The 16,449-nt window shown below is 45.2% G+C and overlaps 1 protein-coding gene across 2 annotated transcripts in view; it reads right to left on the reverse strand.

Moving 5' to 3' along the window:
• LOC138535099 (dimethylaniline monooxygenase [N-oxide-forming] 2-like) overlaps window positions 1-16,449 on the reverse strand; it is a 365,292-nt gene that overhangs the window by 274,784 nt on the left and 74,059 nt on the right. The window contains exon 2 of one of the 2 annotated variants that reach the window (XM_069641270.1): window positions 7,775-7,925. The exons of the other annotated variant lie outside the window; for it this stretch is intronic. The gene's annotated coding sequence lies outside the window, so the exon portion shown is untranslated. The remainder of the gene's footprint in view (window positions 1-7,774; window positions 7,926-16,449) is intronic. 2 annotated transcript variants of the gene reach the window in all.

The raw sequence follows: 16,449 nt of genomic DNA on the forward strand, positions 1-16,449 counted from the left end.
TCCTTGCTTTGTGTGCTCATTGCGGGCTTTCAGTCACCCTCACCCCTCTTGAGACCTAGTTTTGACCGCCGCCATCGCTACCCTGATTGGTCTTGCTTGTCCAGAGGTTACCCTGTTCCAAGAAACTAGGCTGGCCTTCTGAACCTCTGCCCCTCGAGGACAGAGTTCAGCAATCCATCTTAACACCGATCCACTACTCCATCCCAGAATTTCTGGTTGGCAGCTCATCTTTGCTTTGCCCCCACCAATCCCACCCAAGGCACTTCTGGCATTCTCCGAGCCATTAGCACATTCCGCCATCATCACAGCACTTGCCACTATGGTGGAATGGTGGAGAGAGAACTAGGAAAGATGAGAGAGGGAGGGACAGCCCTTGGTGGAATCTTACTTACAACTTTAATAAAAACCCTTGAACCATCTTCGAGAGTTGGTGTGTTCTTGGGGTCATCTCTTAGATATATTGCATCAGTATTTGCTTCATGTCACAGAAGGTAAAAGAATTTCTCCAAGCCTCTGAGAGTTTTTCATTTTTGTTTCAATGGGCCCTATGGATTGAATAGCCTCTGCTAACCTTTACCTGATATACAAAGCCTCCCTAAGAAATGTTGTAAGGGCCCAAAAGACACATCCATCCATTGGCATTAATAGGCATAAAGAAAGTGAACGGCATTGTCTCAGGTTATGTTTCCTAGAATTCGGGTAAGTAAAGCTCGTCTCAAAGAATTGTGCTCTTGGCATCAGACCAGCATATGAAACGGGCTGCCCAATGTACTAGGACAAAAGCAACACAACCTTTGCCCCTGTGTAGCAGAAGGGGTGAACAGCGTGTTGGAGCTTTGGATAATTAAAGTGTAGTCTTGTCACATAACATCTATCTATGTTTCAAAAAGAAAGTTCAAAAAGAAAGTTCTAGTTAGGTATACCTGTGGACTTGTAAGTGATGAAATAACAGAAAATGCCAAATTCAGAGGTTTATTGAGTTCTACCCTAATAGAACTATTGAAAGAATTATTTTTATCGATTTTCCATAAAGGTGACGGTCGAGAACAGATTGGTTGGGGATAAGACATTTCATACATTTTTGAGATACAGATTACAGCCATAGGATTTTTGCCCCCCCACCCACTGTCATATTTCTGCAGGTTTTCCAAAGTTAGTTAATGTTGCTTAAGAGTTGGGTCTAGTATTAAGAAACTGAGCAAGAGACACTCGGTCTTCTTAGAATCTGAGGCCAAGCTCTTTATGGATAGCTAACATTGGAGATGATTTTGGCAATGACAATACAAGTTTGCAAAGGTAATTTTCAGCTCTCTGCAGATCTGCAGTGCCATGGCTACCGCACACCCCCATGCCATAGAGGACAACAGATCTAAGCTTATCTTTATATACACGGAGCATCATTTTAGTGGCTGTACTTTCAGGTTAGCTGTAAACGAAATGCCTCCTATTGCCTGTTTCATTTTGACCTGCTGTTGCGCAACATGATCAGTCAAATGATTTTCGTTCTGTTCACTGGAGTTCCTTCAACCATGCATGTTCTCACGTTGTCTGGGGCCCTCCTCCCAAACACTAGGGGCCTCATTACGACCCAGGCGGTAAGTTACCGCCTGGGTCGTACCCTTACCACCATGGTGTAAACTATGTTTACACCATGGTGGATGGCGGATTTACCGCCCCATTCCAAGGTGAGTGGGGCGCTAAATCCCCATTTCCCATTTTACCCTTCCCCATTCCCATTTTAGCCCCATAGGGCATAATGGGAGTGGGGAAGGCGCCCATTACGCCACCGTAAATTACGGTGGTGTAATTAGCACCATGGTCCCTTAGCGCCATGGATTTTAACGCCTGCAAAAAGCAGGCGTTAAAATCACCATGGCGCTAAGGGACCTTGTAATCAGGCGTTAAGGGTTGCGCCGTTTACTGCGCCGTTGACCCCTTAACGCCTGACTCGTAATGAGGCCCTAGGACTGCAGATTTTGATGGATTTACCGTTGTGCCCTTATCTTTAATTTATCCTGCATAAGTGTATATCCATTTTTGTAGGAAGTTGGGGTTCCATGCCAGAAATATGCTGTTGTCCACATTATAGAGAATAGGTATGAGAGACGTCAGCTGCAAATTGACAGAGCGTTGCCTACTGGGAATAAGTCAAAAGGTTAAACTAAAGGTGGGACTAAGACACAGCCTGGTCTCAACCCCATCTTAATAGGAATTGGATTGGTTTCTCCATCTGCTGTCGCGAGTTAGCTATAGCAGAATTACTATAAGTGAGACTTACAATAATGTGAAGTAAATCGTTAGGAACCTTCATATTAGCCAGATTTCTCCAGAGACAAATACAATTCAATTAGTCGAAAGTAGTGGCTCGGCCCATGAACGCAACAAAACGAAATTCTTCCTTTGCGTGAAAGAAACTAGCCTCAATAAGGTACACATTAAAAGTCTGTAGGTCCGAGCCCAGAGCAGCCCTTAATCCAACCTTAGTCATGGTCAATGTAATAATGCCATTGGTACAATTTTGAAGCCTCTTTAAAACAATTTTCCCAATTATTTTGGCTACATTATCAATTGATGATATTGGTCTATAGTTTGGCGGGTTATTTTTGGCTACTTTCTTATAAATTGGACAAACAGTTGCTTTTTTCCAAGAGTCGTGATAGTGATTTTGCCTTATGAATATATTTAATACTCTGGTCAAAAGTGCAAATCAGATGACCTGAAATGTAAGAAAAAGATCTGATGGTAAAAATGTGGCGCGGGCGTTTTTGGCAGCTTTTAGTGATTGTACAGCTTTTAATGTGAGGGTGTCATGGGCGATGTGCTGTATGACTTGTGGAATACATATTGTAAAAGGTATCAAAAGGTCTAAAGCATGTATCTTGCGAGATCACAGGAAGCTTCGAAAATGAGCTCTGAAAATTGGGACCATCTGCAACCAGATTGTTCTCTGCTGCCGCTATTAGGTCTTCTCAAGCTAGCTGCGTCAGTTGAAGTTTCCTGCACTTCACAGCCTGTTTATAATGAGTCCTCAGTATAGGAATAGTTCCTTTTTTATAACCACTCCTTTTTAAAGTCTATAAAATTATTGTATTCCTTTGTTTAGATTCTTTATCAAACCATCTAGACAGCGAAAGCCTCTTCAACACTTTTAGAGGAGGAGAACACTTTGGCGAGTTGCTTCATCAGGACGTCGTATTTATCGCAGTGTTCATCTGGACTGGCTACCTATGCTAGGCAGAACTCTCTTAGATTTAAGTTGGCTACTATAAAGTGTTCCAACCTAGAGCCAGACGATGCCATATTCCATCATAGACCACGTCATGGGGTGCATATTTTAAGATCAGAGATGAACTGTTAACAGCACCAGGTAAATAGCCAAATGGATTGAGCAATGTTAGAGGTAATGAAGCATGGTCACTAGTGGATCGGAATGAGATCTCAAAATCTGCTACCAGAGCCCCGTATGCCACCTCTGTTTTAAAATAATCGATTATTGTAGAATTCCTAGAGCCAATGAAAGTAGGGTTTCCTGATACATCTGACAATATTCTACCATTGATGGATCAAACACACCTTTCCCATAAAATCTTGTGCATGGAAAGACCAGCTCTGTCAATTCCGGGGCCCACTAGAATTGGACATACCACAAGATTCACCTTGGTTGTTTGCAGACATGTCACCTGATAGGCCCACACCTAGTTTTAAATTTAGATCATCACCCAGTGAAATTAATGGTATATTATTGGCAAAAATGGCCATGATATAATCCAAAGCATCCTCAAGATAAGTCAGAAAACTCTCCTTTTCGTCTTTCCAGTGAGGTCTGTCACAGCTCATCCACCAGATAGACGTGCTATATCTAGATTTAAGTTCCAAGAGTTGTATTGCCTCAGTTTTCAAGTGTGTTACTGGAGAACATGACACGGGCAGGGCGACCAAAGAGCAGACACCGCCCATATTTCTCCCATGGGTGCTTCTCCTGGCTTCTTTGGAGACAGAGTGAAACCCTTCTATCCTGAAGGTTGTAACCAACCATGTTTCTGTAGTAAAATCATGTTGGTGGAATCTACCAGATGTAAAAAAAAATCCATGTCCGTGGCATTTATCCGTAGCCAGCAATGTTCTAAGAAATTATTCTGAGTGCTTTGACCAGTATACATTTCGTCAGTCTTATTTGATAGGCAGTTTGGATTCTGGAGGAAGAAAATCATTCCTCATTATACTAACAGGCTAAATAAACTGTGATGTCAACCTAAAGGCAAGTGCCCTATCTAATCTATCTTCCTAAGGCACTTTCTAGCTTTACCTACTGTAACAAGTTGGTTTTACCATGCTCACTTTCTCCTCTCCCTCTTCTGATTTCTCACTACACTCTTTCTCCAACTCCACCCACCTTTCATCTCTTGTCCCTCTTCTGTTCTGTCTCTCAGACATCACCCATTCCTTCACGACCTCACCTCAGCCCTATGCTGTAACTCATCCATCTGTTCTACTACTACTCCTGCCTCCTGACTACCACTCCCTCCACTACACTTCTACTTCCTCCTCCACACTACCACTCCATCCTCCACACTACTGCACCTTCCTACACGCTACTACAGCTCCACCCACCACGTACAAAGTCACCCTCCTTTCACTCAGTCACATCCACTTCACATTCATTCCTTTCACTAACTCCCCTAAACACACCTGCCACACTGTCACACACACTCACACCACGGAACCCCTTCACTCACTAAGCAAAACCCCACCTTCTCTAGAAATCACCTCCACACTCTGCTACTACTTCTATCCTCCTGCTGGTCTCTTGGTCTGCCACCGTCACCTACTCTGACCTTACTTGATTCACCCACACCTTGTTCTTCCTGTCCTTCTTTTTATGCTCCACTCTTTCTGCCATTGTTTTTCTTCCCCTGTCCATTTATAGCCTTATCTTTCCAATCTGGGTGGTGAGGAAATCAGCAGAACTGGTAACAAGTATGCTAAACCCACACCTTATCTCTGGACAGGCCTGTCACAGAATAATTATGGTGGCCCGAGGTGCTCAATGTTCATGATTGTATTTGGGGCTTGGTTCTGGGACACCCTCTGGTAAGCATAGTCTGTTTAGGGATCAAGGTCCTGTTCTGAAGTCCCTGGTAGTCTAGGGAATGAACGCCAGCTGTGGGAATGTTTTCACTTTTTGGGGTCCAGACCCATGATTTCAGATTGTGGACTGTGTGTGGTGCTGGGGTTCTTTTCTCCCTTTTGTATTGTTTACTTTGGCTCGTACAAGAAACAGAAAGAGTCTGGTGAGCATTTTGTAGATGAGAGAAAGGGTACTGCATAACAGCAAGCTGGTACAAGGGGTTTGGTCAGAAATGGGATCCTCTCAACTCTCAACGTTCTCCTCAGGGGAAGGACTGCCTCTGGATTTTTCCCTGGTACGCAGGGTCGGTGCTACCACTATGCTAGGTTAGGTGCCTGCCTATAATGCAAAAATGTTAGAGCGGCAAATTAATGATTATTTGTATAATATTTATTATTGGCATCCGGGACTGGGGGAGCCAACCAATCTGGTTGCTCGGAATAAAGGCTGAAATTGCTAATCTCAGCCTGTGTCCCAAGCACCCTCGTGGCTGCTTCCCCCACCCTGCACTGCCAGCTTGCTTCCCATCCACCCATCCCTTAAGATTTGTTTTTACTTCATCCCAACCCACTTACCTTTTGTTTCAGCAGTGGCAGGAGTACGCCGCCTCTGCTGCTGCCGCCACGCTGTCTCCAGGCCTCCACGGAAATGGAAGAGTGGCTTCATAAGGAGACCCACCTTCCATCTCAGTGCAGGCCATCTTCATACAGTATCTTGCTTGAATAAACAGGACGCTGTGCAGCGTCCCGTTGATTCAAACAAAATGCACCGCTCACAGCAGCCCAGGTTACTGGATTGGCAACCCGGAATGCTCATAGCATTAACACCCCCTCCGTCATGCCGGATCGGTTGTTATCAGGCCAGAGACCGTTGTTAAACGCCTGCACTTCGCTCTGGCCTATAACTCGAGCACGAGCCAATAACACCTGATCCGGCCCCCTGGATTGGGTGTTAACAGTTAAAAATGTATTCTCTCTCATGAGGAGGGTGGCACTCTCAGCTGCATTGTCTACGGCAGCAGCAGAGAAGCAAAGCAGGGCCTGTTGAGCAGGCACCATAAGGTGTGGGTCAGACTCAGGACTCGGGTGTGGAGTGGCACGCTGTACCGTGCCCAGGGCTTTAGGCGGCATATGCACATTAGCACGGCACGTACCCCCTATCCTAGTGACTGAGGCTTGCTTGTGCAAATGTTGTTTCTTCTCCGACTTCTGGGCAAGTGGACAGTGTTCTGGTGACTGGACCGTCCATGGTGGCCTTCCCTGCTGCACACTAGCTGGAGCCTTGTGTATCACAACAGGAGGATTCGAGATTATGTGATACTTTATATATGTTGTTCACAGAATACTGCAGATTGCCTTCACGATTGGAAAAGATTGCAGTGGGTATTCGATATCATGGATTACATACTATGCCCAGGGAATTGGAACACATTTTTGAGGTTTTATGTGATGCCCTATGGGCTTTGGTAGTATGAGGAGGATTGTATGGGTAGGTACAATATAACAGCCCCAAGTTGGTATTTACCACTAATAATCAGCAAATACAAAGTCCTTGTTCGACATGGCTCTGCAGTACTACGTATATGACAATTCTGTTATGGAAGGTTGCATTAGGCAGGTTTGTAAAGCGTCACCTTCCCCTTGCCGGTGGCTTCTTGGCGCTGAACCTATGGCCGCAGATCAAATGAAGAGCCAAGACTTGATAAAATGGATAAATGGACGTCAATGCTTTTGCTGTCCAGAGGGCTTGTGTCCCAGCAGGGGCAAGGGCTAGAAGAGGTGTGTCATGCGCTCCTTTGTGTATTCCGTGATGGTGGGGGAGATTGGAAGGTACTGCAATAGGTCTCGCGGGGAGGGGAGGCTTTTTGAAGGGATTGTGCGCACTTACCAACTTACAGAGTAAACAGTTCTTCCCTGCCAGGGAAGGTGGTCGGTGCTCTTCACGCACTCTGTTTATTTTACCCTGACTTGAAGTCAAGTCAGACTCACATGAACCTACACAGAGCCAGCCCGACTCCCGAAGCATGGGCAGTCTGTGCAGTGGCACAGGGCCTCGCTGTCAAGGGGCAGGTGGGTCCCACACCAGTGCCTGCCCCTACTATACTGAGTCACAACATTATTTTAAAGTGGGGTTGTGCCGCTTCTTTGGACGATTTGCGCTTTTCTGTTTATCCGAGTGAGGACATGGTGTCACCTCCCAAGCCCCTGTGATGCTCTTAAGACAAATATACCCTCCTCCCAGCAGCCCATCTAAAGCTGCAGGACCTTCAATTAAAGCGTAACACTTTATTTAATCTAGGAGAGCTTTTAAAGTGTGAGCAATTTATAAGTGATGGCACAATTAAGAGACCATTGTTTTGGACAAGGCGTTCTTAAAGTTTCCGTGTTAAGAAATGCAAAGCATCATTTTTATTCTAAAAGCACACACAGACCACCAGTTAGCTGCCTAAAGCTATGCCCTCCTCCAGGACACTTAATACAGGGCATACAAAGCAGTATTAAACTAACTACATTATTTGCAGATGTTCATATTTAATACACAAAAAGCATTTATTTTTGGTAGAACGTAATATTTTCATCACACCATATGTAAAACCTGTATTTGGCAAACATTGAAACAAAAACATGTAACCTTTTCAAAGATTACCTTTTGTTATGAGTCATAGGCTTTAAAGTACATTTTCAAAACTCAAAGCCAATTTTTGGCCTTCTCCTGAATTGCATTCTGGTATTTGCAGTCTCCCATTCAAGACGGCAGAGAATAATTCCACAATTGTCCACTTTTGGCAAACATGTATCTGTAAGGATTCAATATTTGTGTGAATACCTTAGTATGGTTTGTGTCATTTTTAAGTCACCTTTATAAAAACAGAGTACTGTTCAAAGCCAAACCTGGGGTGAGGCAAAATGATGAGAGCAAACCCTTTATATATTCCACGATATAGTAAGAGGTTACATTCATGGAGAGGTTTATTCCCTCATTGTAGCCATGTGTTGCTTTTCAGGGCACAAACAGAGCATACATATGGCTGGGCACACTTTTTTCAGAGGGTGGACGCTACCCTGCTTGAGTGTTTTTGAGGCCAGCAAACCTGCTCACGGGTTTGGCTACAAGGATTTCACCAAGGTTGTGAAGTTCCAAGTGCAGACACTTACCCACAAGACCACATAAACGTGGCATCAAAACACATGTCTTGTATTGGGATTTTGTTTTCTCTGGAATTTTTCACTATAGATTGCTGGGATTAAGAGATGGGCACCTTTTATACGTTGGCAGTGCACTTATTGGAAAATCCCCCCTCTCCGGTCATTTATTTTGGTGAGGATTATTTCGTTTTAAATGTCTATGCTCTTTTGTCTTGTGCACTTTCTTCTAAGGGGAGAGGTCAATTGAGGCAAACTTACCTATTTCACTTTAAGATATGTACACTTACTGTGCTTGTATTCTTAAGTGCAGGCTTTGATTTTCACTATGGTGCTGATGTTTCCACACCGAAGAAAGCATGGGAACTGTACCCATCCCCATGGCGAAACACCACCTTTTACAGCACATTTTGCAGCAGGAATATGAAAAAAAGCCATATAATTTACAGGAAGGTAGAAACATATCTCAGCAACAGTTACTTAACCTGCTCAGCTGCTGTTGCAACATTCTGCTTTAGGATCCCCCTACTTCCCCATTCAATTCCCACGCCCTGGCAAACAGTATTGGCCTGCTCACGCCCTGCGATCAAGACTCAGGGGGTACATTGATGATGCCCCCATCTCATTTTGAAGTGAGCAGCACCTGCAAAATAGTTGGAAATTCCTTCATGCTTTGAACCTGATCATTCTGTCTGTGTCCGAAGGAAGAAGAAGCAGTTCACAAATGAAGTCGATGATGAGCCTATTGAAAGTCCCAATGAGAAATTCAAAGTCAACTTTTTCTTTGCCATCATTGACAGAGCCCTTCAATTTGTAGATGAGAGATGTACTCAATTGCATCAAATTAGGTCTTTTTGGGTTCCTCTATAACATACAGAGGGGGTCATTCCGAGTTTGGAGGGAGCCATGGTGCTATTAGCAACATGGCTGCCTCCAAACCCGGGTCCGGGTCTGGTGTCTCTGAATGGGGACTTACCGGGTCATTCCAGCCTTGGACGACCCGGGACGTCCCCATTCAGAAAACCATTCCCCATTCTCATTTGAGCCCCCATAGGGCTTAATGGGAATGGGGAAGGAGTTAATAACGGGCCCGCAAATCGCGGGCCCGTTATTAGCTCCATAGTCCCTTTAACGGGTCCCGCTAAAGAGGGCTGGTCAGGCCAGCCGTTCCTGGTGGGATCCACTAAGGGACCTCGGAATGTGGTGGTAGGGGGTTAACAGCATCGGCATCCTTACTGGTGCCATTAACCCCCTACCTCCAGGGTCGGAATGACCCCCACAATCTGAATACTAAGGCGGCACATCAAATCTTTTACCAGTGCTTGAAACCAGAGAAATCTTTACAAAATGGGGACTCGAAGGACATTGATGTGTCAGATTTGTGCAATGAGTTTCAAATTGTTCATCACCACAAGATGCACTGAAATGTGGATATAATAATAATTTGTCAGAGCGTATCCCCAAAACGTGTATTGCTCTCCAGATTCTCTGGACTCTGCCTGTTTCAGCTGCAAGTGGCAAAAGAAACTTTTCAAAGTTAAAGTTGATCAACAATTATATTCGATCTTCAATGATGCATGAAAGACTGTTGGGCTAGCAACCCTTTCAATAGAGCCTGACATTGCTTAACACTTTGGAACCAAGAACCATGTGTCTACATTTGCAGAAATTACAGCTTGGAAAGTTAATTTCTAATGTATGTGCATTTTCACTTGTTTTAACACATCTGGTACGAAGTAACATGCAGGCCTAGATATGTGTGTTGGTGAAACAGACACAGATGTTTCATGGTTTATGTGAACAGATGGCCCTCCACTTCTGCTCCAGTGTTTTGTGGGTTTTTGGATGGTTTTGGAGAGTCACTCACTGTTTTTCACTTTTTTAGGTGTTTTAAGACTATTAATAAGAGACATATTGCAAGTTATTGTTGGATTTATATCATACTTAGCAAATATTGGGACCTGACCGGTTTAGTATTATGTACCAGGTAGTGATGCTTATGTGCTTACAGGTGAGTAGTATGTATTACCAGTTTTCCTACTGTCTGTATTGTATTGTCTATATATAATGTACAGAAAGGATTAGATCCACATGCCTCAGTATTGCATTTGTTGTTGCTATATTCTCATTGACTGGTTTAATAAACTTGTATTTATGAAACACAGAGGCTTTAACTTAACTTCTGATACCTAACAGTGTGTGGACGTGAGGATGAGGAATGTGCAATGGGATCCACCCACAGCAGAAGACGTGAGCAATGTCTTACGTGGACGTAGTGGATTGCAGCAATCGCTAACAAAATGGGGCTGGTCGGTTGAGATGGGGCAGGACCCAGAGTGGGGGGTGCCAATCTGACACTTTGATAAATCTTCCCAGATTGTCAGGGGATTTAGTCCGCTTATCTAAAGATGCTACGGTAGAGGCAGCATAACTCTTGCCTTTGTCAAGTATCATCCACATGGCTTTGGATCACGTTGTTAGTTTAGAAGCCAGTATGGTTCACTTGCCCAGAGAGTAGCTGAAAATGATGGACCTTTTTTTAAAATGATCACATATGAGTGTGGTTTCTCCAGCCATTCGCAACCCATCTACCTGAAATAGGATGAACAACTGACAACTAACTCAAGATGTAACTCCAGGGCAAAACACCTTTTCTAGTGAGAGAAGTCTCCCCTAGCTTCAGGTCCTTCCACACCAGGGCATAGTGCATTCATATTCCTCATCACAAGTCTGGCGGTATTCCAGTAGGAAATCTGCCGAAATACTATCAAATTCAAATACTGTTACTGCCACTTGGTCCTTTGGAGTTACCACAGGATTGTAAGTGGTGGTAATTGCCTATTTTTGGTGTCCATTGGACTCCATTGTTTTTTTTTGGTGGATTTCGAAAAATTGGCGATTTTACCATGTGCAAATACCGCTAATGTAAAAGCCATTACAAAGTGATGACTTGGCAGTGCGGGAAAAGTGGCGGTAACAGAATTAACAGTACTTTTCTCCCGCATGAGCCAGCTGTAATGAGGCCCGTCTTGAGTTTTCCTTCAGATGTCTTACGATTCGTGCAGCCAGAGGAAACTCGGATTAGAGTGAAGTGTCTTCCACATCAAAGCTAGAGTCAGAAAGGCTCAAATTCAGGTTAGATAATGGGTCAGACTCTCAAAAAATCTTTGCAAATGAAAGGAGCACAGAGAATGCACTGGCTTCATTTTTGCTGCTTTCAGAAATGCTCCGAAATGCCTTATTCACAAAGGTGACCACAGCATTTATATAGGGGTTGGACTGTAGCGCAAAGATGCCCTGTCAAGCCATGTTGCATACATTAGTGTCAGGAGTGTGCTCCCGCAATAATGTGTGAAAGGCTCCCAGCAACCACCAGCTGCTCATTTCACTCAGATGGGCCATTAAAGGGCCCTTCTCAGTGAAATGAAGATTTGAGGATTGGAAATGATAGTATGACAGCTGCGGTTTAAAACAAAACAAATCATGACTGGATCAAAAATGGCTCTGTCATGATTTGCCCCTCCAACTTCGCCTTTTTCAAATGGCGCAGGGTGGTGATCCTTTTTTACAGACGTTTTAAAGAGTATCCCGTTTGTGAACACTGGATGTGCTTTTAAATGCTGAGAAACCCCCAAGGCCCCCTTATTTGCACAAATGCGCATGAGGGCGGTAAAAGGACATCTGAATGAGCGCTTCTAAGATGCGCTAGTGCCTCTGCTGACTTGCGCCAATTCCTCACAATCAGACGCAGTTAAATTGATTGGGTCTGTATTCAGCGGCAAATAATATGACGTTTGGTATGGGAAAAGAACTTTGTACAGGCAGGAAAGCAGAATTAAATATAGCACGAGATATAGCAGGTTTGTGAATAATGATCGCTTGAGTAATAGGACTCATTTCTGCCATAACAGTATCATTTATATCAGGTGGGAAATGGGTTAAAAACACAGGCCAGAAATGAAATGTCAATTTATAATGGTATGCTAAGGTTTACCATAGAGCATGGTATCACTATCCCAACGCATGCAAATACTTCCATCTCGCAGACCTGGGGATTATTAATACATTTCTTACAGAAGCAATCGCACATGCTTTTGAGACTTAATTACCTAAACATAGGTGTAAACAAGGACACAATAAATATAGCATAGTATCCATTACTAGGACAATTAATTACACTTGGCAAATTTGATTGTGTCCATCGGAGCTAGGTGAGTGTTGCCCCTGCGTGCTGCGGCCGGTTCTTGGGCCTGTTTCCTGTTTTCTTGTGTATTGGGCATAGGCCCTCAGGCCGCTTGCAGACCCCGCCGCCACCCCGTGCCCCTTTCTGAATCCCTTCCCGTCCCTCCTGCCTCTCGTCCCGCCTCCCCTCCCCCCATTGGTCCATGCACCCGGCAGAGGCGTAGACAGGGTAGGGCCTGAGGGACAAGGCCCACCCAAAATCTGTAAATGCCCACTCAGCAGCGCTGGGTGGGCATTTACAGATATTTTTGTCAGTGCAGTGGCCCAACTACATTAGCCTCAGGCCCCATTTGGTAGACAATCCTGGCTACGCCTCTAGCACCCGGTGCCTGGAGAGTAGCCGCAGAGCAACACTCACCTGCCCCATTTCCATCGGAGCGAGTTGAGTGTTGCCCCTGCGTGCTGCGGCCGGTTCTTGGGCCTGTTTCCTGTTTTCTTGTGTATTGGGCTTAGGCCCTCAGGCCTCTTGCAGACCCCGCCGCCACACCGGGCCCCTTCCTGAATCCCTTCCATCCCGCCTCACTTCCCGCCCCCCCTGCTCTCATTGGTCCGTGCACCCGGTGCCTGGAGAATAGCCGCAGAGCAACACTCACCTGCCTCATTTCCATCAGAGCGAGGTGAGTGTTGCCCCTGCGTGGTCTGGCCAGTTCTTGGGCCTGTTTCCTGTTTTCTTGTGTATTGGGCTTAGGCCCTCAGACCGCTTGCAGACCCCGCCGCCATCCCGTGCCCCTTCCTGAATCCCTTCCCTCCCGCCTCCTGTCCCATCCCCCCTGCTCCCATTGGTCCGTGCACCCGGTGCCTGGAGCGTAGCCGCAGAGCAACACTCACCTGCCCCATTTCCATCAGAGCGAGGTGAATGTTACCCCTGCGTGCTGCAGCCGGTTCTTGGGCCTGTTTCCTGTTTTATTGTGCATTGGGTTTAGGCCCTCAGGCCGCTTGCAGACCCCACGGCCACCCGGTGCCCCTTCCTTAATCCCTTCCCTCCCGCCTCCCATCCTGCCCCCCCTGCTCCCATTGGTCCGTGCTCCCGGTGCCTGGAGAGTAGCAGCAGAGCAACACTCACCTGCCCCATTTCCATCGGCGCGAGGTGAGTGTTGCCCCTGCATGCTGCGGCCAGTTCTTGGGCCTGTTTCCTGTTTTCTTTTTCTTGTGTACTGGGCTTAGGCCCTCAGGCCGCTTGCAGACCCCGCCGCCACCCTATGCCCCTTCCTGAATCCCTTCCATTCTGCCTCCCGTCCCGCCCCCCCCCTGCTCCCACTGTTCCCCTTGGCTCTCTTTACCGGTCCCCTCAGGGCAGCCCTATGCCCGTGCAGCCCTCTGCCCGTGCAGCCCACGGCTAAGGGTGCTAGGACCGAGGGTGTCCCCAACAGAGGCAGCGACAAGAGGTGTTGGCAGGGGAAGCAGAGACCAGCTGTCAACCAGCAACTACAAAGACCAATAAGGTAGGAGTGGCCGGGGTCAGGAGTAGAGCAACTATTCTACCCTAGATTCCGAACCACTTACCAAACCCATAGTAAACAAGGTGATTACTCCCCTCTGCATCTCTCTTTCCGCCACCCTCATATTTAATAATTATTTAATACTGTACCAATCTGGCTAGGCACGGACCCCCTTGCTCTGTATAGACCTATTCAGGTCTCTCAAATTTAGGTTGGATTCTGTCCAGATTGCACTGTATGAGATTTAGATTGCATTGATGGGCCTCTCTCCCGCTACACAGGTCTCTCCAGTTTAGCAGGAGTTCTGTCCAAATTGCATTGTAAGATATTCAAATTGCATTAATAGGCCTCTCTCCAAATATACAGGTCTCTCAAATCTAGTTGGGTTTTGTGTCCAAATTGCATTGTATAATATTTAGATTGCATTGATAGGCCTCTCTCCCACTATACAGGTCTCTCCAGTTTTAGCAGAGGTTCTGTCCAAACTGCACTGCATGATATTTAGATTGCATTGATAGGCCTCTCTACCACTATACAGGTCTCCCCAGTTTAACAGTGGGTCTGTTCAAATTGCATTGTATGATATTTAGATTGCATTAATAGGCATCTCTCCAAATATACAGGTCTCTCAAATCTAGTTGGGTTTTGTGACCAGATTGCTTTGTATGATATTTCAATTGCATTGATAGGCCTCTCTCCCACTATACAGGTCTCTCCAGTCTAGTAAGGGTTCTGTCCAAACTGCACTGTATGAAACTTAGATTACATTTATTGGCCTCTCTGCAAATATACAGGTGTCTCCAATTTATCAGGGGTTCCGCCCCCAAACTGCATTGTATGATATTTAGATTGCATTGACAGACCTCTCTCCCACTATGCAGGTCTCTCCAGTTTAACAGGGGCTCTGTCCAAATTGCATTGTATGAAATTTAGATTGCATTGATAGACCTCTGTCCACATATACAGGTCTCTCAAATCTAGCTGGGGTTTGTGTCCAGATTGCATTGTATGATATTTAGATTGCATTGTATGATATTTAGATTGCATTGATAGGCCGTTCTTCCACCAAACAGGTCTCTCCAGGCTAGCAAGGGCTCTGTCCAAACTGCACTGTATGATACTTAGATTGCATTGATAGGCCTCTCTCCAAATATACAGGTCTCTCATTTATCAGGGGTTCTGCCCCCAAACTGCATTGTATGATATATAGATTGCATTGATAGGCCTCTCTCCAAATATACAGGTCTCTCAAATCTAGTTGGGTTTTGTGTCCAGATTGCATTGTATGATATCTAGATTGCATTGATCGGCCTCTCTCCAAATATACAGGTCTCTCAAATTTATCAGGGGTTCTATCCCCAAATTGCACTGTATAATTTTTAGATTGCATTGACAGGCCTCTCTCCAAATATACAGGTCTCTCAAATCTAGTTGGGTTTTGTGTCCAGATTGCATTGTATGATATCTAGATTGCATTGATCGGCCTCTCTCCAAATATACAGGTCTCTCAAATTTATCAGGGGTTCTGTCCAAACTGCACTGTATGATACTTAGATTGCATTGATAGGCCTCTCTCCAAATATACAGGTCCCTCAAATGTATCAAACTGCATTGTATGATACTTAGATTGCATTGATAGGCCTCTCTCCAAATATACAGGTCTCTCATGTCTAGTTGGGTTTTTGTGTCCAAATTGCATTAAACGATATTCAGATTGCATTGATAGGCCTCTCTCCCACTACACAGATCTCTGAAATCTAATTGGGTTTATGTCCAGATTGCATTGTATGATATTTAGACTGCATTGATAGGCCTATCTCTCAAATCTAGCAGGCTTCTAAGTCCACATTGCACTAAGTTATCGCTAGTGTGCATCAATAGGCCTCTCTCCCATTACACAGGTCTCTCGCATTTAGCAGGGGTTCTATCTCCAAACTGCATCGTATGATATTCAGACTGCATTCATAGGCCTCTTTCCCAACATACAGGTCACTCAAATTTTAGCAGGGGTTCTGGCTCCAAATTGCATTTGATGATATTTAGATTGCACCGATAGGCCTCTCTCCCGATATACAGATCTCTCACATTTAGCAGGGGTTCTGTCTCCAAACTGCATTGTATGATACTTACATTGCATTGATAGGCCTCACTTCCACTATACAGGTCTCTCCAGTTTACCAGGAGTTCTGTCTCCAAATTGCATTGTTTGATGTTTAGATTGCATTGATAGGCCTCTCTCCCACTATACAGGTCTCTCAAATCCAGTTGGGTTTTGTGTCCAGATCACATTGTATGATACTCAGATTGCATTGAGAAGCCTATCTCTCAAATCTAGAAGGTCGTCTGTGGCCTGATTCTATTAAGGGAGTAAATCCTAGCTGCAACCCTCAAACTCACTCCGCAGCTAGTACATGTCCCCCCGAACCTACATGGCAGCTCACCACGGTGAACCGCGTTCAGGGAGATGTCCACTGTGCAGGACTCCCAGATCTAGCTG

Source organism: Ambystoma mexicanum, chromosome 1q (genome assembly GCF_040938575.1).
Source record: "Ambystoma mexicanum isolate Mex_15411 chromosome 1q, UKY_AmexF1_1, whole genome shotgun sequence".
Taxonomy (NCBI): domain Eukaryota; kingdom Metazoa; phylum Chordata; class Amphibia; order Caudata; family Ambystomatidae; genus Ambystoma; species Ambystoma mexicanum.